This window comes from Mesoplodon bidens, assembly GCF_964165515.1.
Source record: "Mesoplodon bidens genome assembly, chromosome: 13".
In the NCBI taxonomy this organism is placed as follows: domain Eukaryota; kingdom Metazoa; phylum Chordata; class Mammalia; order Artiodactyla; family Ziphiidae; genus Mesoplodon; species Mesoplodon bidens.
Genome location: NC_138169.1, coordinates 30,972,103 through 30,975,227, shown reverse-complemented (window position 1 = coordinate 30,975,227; position 3,125 = coordinate 30,972,103).

The window sequence follows — 3,125 nt, the reverse complement described above, 5'->3', positions numbered from 1 at the left end:
GGGTCTGTGCTCAGAAACAATGACTTTGAAAGTGGGAGGGGCACATCCTTGGTGGTCCAGTGGTTAAGACTTTGCCTTCCAATGCAGGAGGTATGGGTTTGATCCCTGGTTGGGGAGCTAAGATCCCACATGCCTCCCGGCCAAAAAACCAAAACATAAAACAGAAGCAATATTGTAACAAATTCAATAAAGACTTTAAAAATGGTCCACATCAAAAAAAAAAAAGAAAGAAAAAAAGCGGGAGGAAGAGCAGGGATTTTTCAAACAGTCCCCACAATTCTAGCCTAAGGACTTTGGGAAGAATAGTTGATTGTGCAGTGGGATGGCTCTAGAAATGAACTCACATTACTGGGTGTAAGAGATACTAATCCTGACATTTGCACTTGAGAATTATTTGGGTTAACGATAAGTCAAAGTCACCCTGGGGATTAACATCTTTTGGACTGCTGAACAGAGTGGTGTCACACTTACTGGCAGTTGAATGTTGAACTAAAGCATTTTACTTTCTGTATCATTGTTGAAAAAGTTTTAACAGGCTAGACAGTCCCTTAACCCTGATCCTTAATATTTTAAGCATGACTCTTTGCACTCTCTGGTTTTACTCCTAAGTAATAGAAATTAGGGACACCTGCTAAATCCTTGCTTACTGTTAGACACCAATGAAATATACATGTTCTCTACAGATTGTCACCTCCAAAGAGACTGCTCAACCGTGGAAGACCCCATGCTAACACCTACTCTAAGCTAGGTACTTTTTTTTTTTTTTTTTTTTTTTTACGGTACGTGGGCCTCTCACTGCCGTGGCCTCTCCCATTGCGGAGCACAGGCTCCGGACGCGCAGGCTCAGCGGCCATGGCTCACGGGCCGGGGCACGAACCCGTGTCCCCTGCATCGGCAGGCAGACTCTCAACCACTGCGCCACCAGGGAAGCCCTGTTTCATGTAATTTTTACAGGTGTTTCATAATGTCTGCTGGAGGAACATCTGGGACCCTTCCTTGAAAGGTAAGACTTTTTTCTCCTAGGAATGTTGTCATCTGCATACAGTCCTTGGAACTGCTGCTGCCATCTTGTAACCATCATAGGAGTCATAGCTGAGGATGGAGGAGTAAAAGACGGAAGGCACTCAAGTTTTTAAGGACATCCTTGAGTAACTGAATTATCTAATATTTGAACTTCTTTACCTCTGGAATTCTTTTCGTGGGAGATCATGAACCCAGTACTGTTTAATCTACTTCAGTTAGGTTTCCTTTTACTTGTATGGAAAAGCACTCTCGGGGCTTCCCTGGGGCTTCCCGCAGTGGTTGAGAATCTGCCTGCTAATGCAGGGGACACGGGTTCGAGCCCTGGTCTGGGAAGACCCCACATGCCGCGGAGCGACTAGGCCCGTGAGCCACAACTACTGAGCCTGCGCATCTGGAGCCTGTGGTCCGCAGCGAGAGAGGCCACGATAGTGAGAGGCCCGCGCACCGCGATGAAGAGTGGCCCCCTCTTGCCACAAGTAGAGAAAGCCCTCGCACAGAAACGAAGACCCAACACAGCAAAAATGAATGAATAAATTAATAAACTCCTACCCCCAATATCTTCTTTAAAAAAAAAAAAAAAGCACTCTCACTGATACACATGCATGTAAGCCTAAATCCACGCAGACATACGGCCCTTTCAGAGAGGTCAAATATATTTGCACTGTGGTTAAGATTTTCATGGTCAAGAAATATTGAATTCCTCCCACATGCCAGGCACAGTACAGGTTGTTGAACCGAATGGGTTGGGGAGGGCAGGATTCTGCACCTTTGGTGGTTACAAGCTGTGGTAAATGTGGTGATGAAAGTGGAGCCAGGTGTACTTAGGGAAGGTATCATGAAGACTAGGCCAGGAGGCTAGAGAAGGCCCTAACAGAGTCCAGTAAAATTATGCATTCCAGATTTAAAGACCCATGCCATATCAATCAACATCATCCATTTCTAAGTTTCTATGCATTTGTGATGTTTTGGTTTTAATTATATAAGAACTGTAAGAATAGTGTTATGTGTATAATAGTGTTAGGTGTATCTATATTTAGGTAATGTTATAATAAAATAGCTTAAATCAACACTGAGGCCCAGAATGTTTTTCCCTTTTAAAAGGAACTACTGAAGCCAATTTAGAGGAAGCACACTAATTCAAAAGATGAAGCAAAGGAATGGGAACAAGGAAGGCATTTGGTGTCTATTCCTAGCTACTGGCTGGCAGCCCTCTGTGACTCCAATTCCCTAATTTGTAAAATATGACTCATAAGGAGTTGCAACTGAATATTTTAGAGTTTTTAAATTAATGAGGGATAAGTTTTTTAAAAACTCCCTGTACTGATATGAAAGTTCCAGAAATCATTCACAAGTTTATTACAGCAAAGAAAATGGGCCTAAAAGGAAGCGAGTGAGTTCAGGACGTACAAGGAAAGGCAGTCAAGGGAGAAATCAACAGGGAAGTGCGTGGTCAACTCCCCACAGCAGGAAGCGGCGCTCTGCAGATCAGAGCTATTACCGAATAAATACTTGCTGGAATTTCCAGAGATGACCAAACAAACATCAAGAAGGAAGTGGCTTTTTTCTCTTTGGAAAGTTTTATTATGGAAAATTTCTAACACGTACGAAGAGCCGAGAAGAGTAACGAGCACTACCCCGCAGCTTCAGGCACTCGTCACTCACGGCCCGTTACTCTGGAGCAAATTCCAGACATCATATTATATCGTCCCTAAATACGTAGGCACGCACCTCTAAAGCAAAACAACGGGAACCAAGGCATTTAGTGTCTATTCCCAGCTCACTGGGGGGCAGCCCCTGTATCTTCAATTCTGCAATTCGTAACATACGATTTATAGGGGAACGGAACGGAAATTTTTTTTAGGCAACCACAATCAAAAAGGAGGCGGTTAAATCCTCCTAAGCCTCCAGGAGGGAGGCTCAACCCAAAAATCCTGGTCGGCGGAGCTCAAGGCGCTGCCCGGGGACATCTCCTTTCAAGGCGGGGGCCCCGGGTGCGGCCCGCGGAACCCGCCTTCTAGGGCGCCGGCGGGTCCTGGCCCCGCCCCTGCCCCGGAAGTCTCCGCCCACTGGCCCCAGCCGCCCCCGCACGCCCCCGCCGCCCT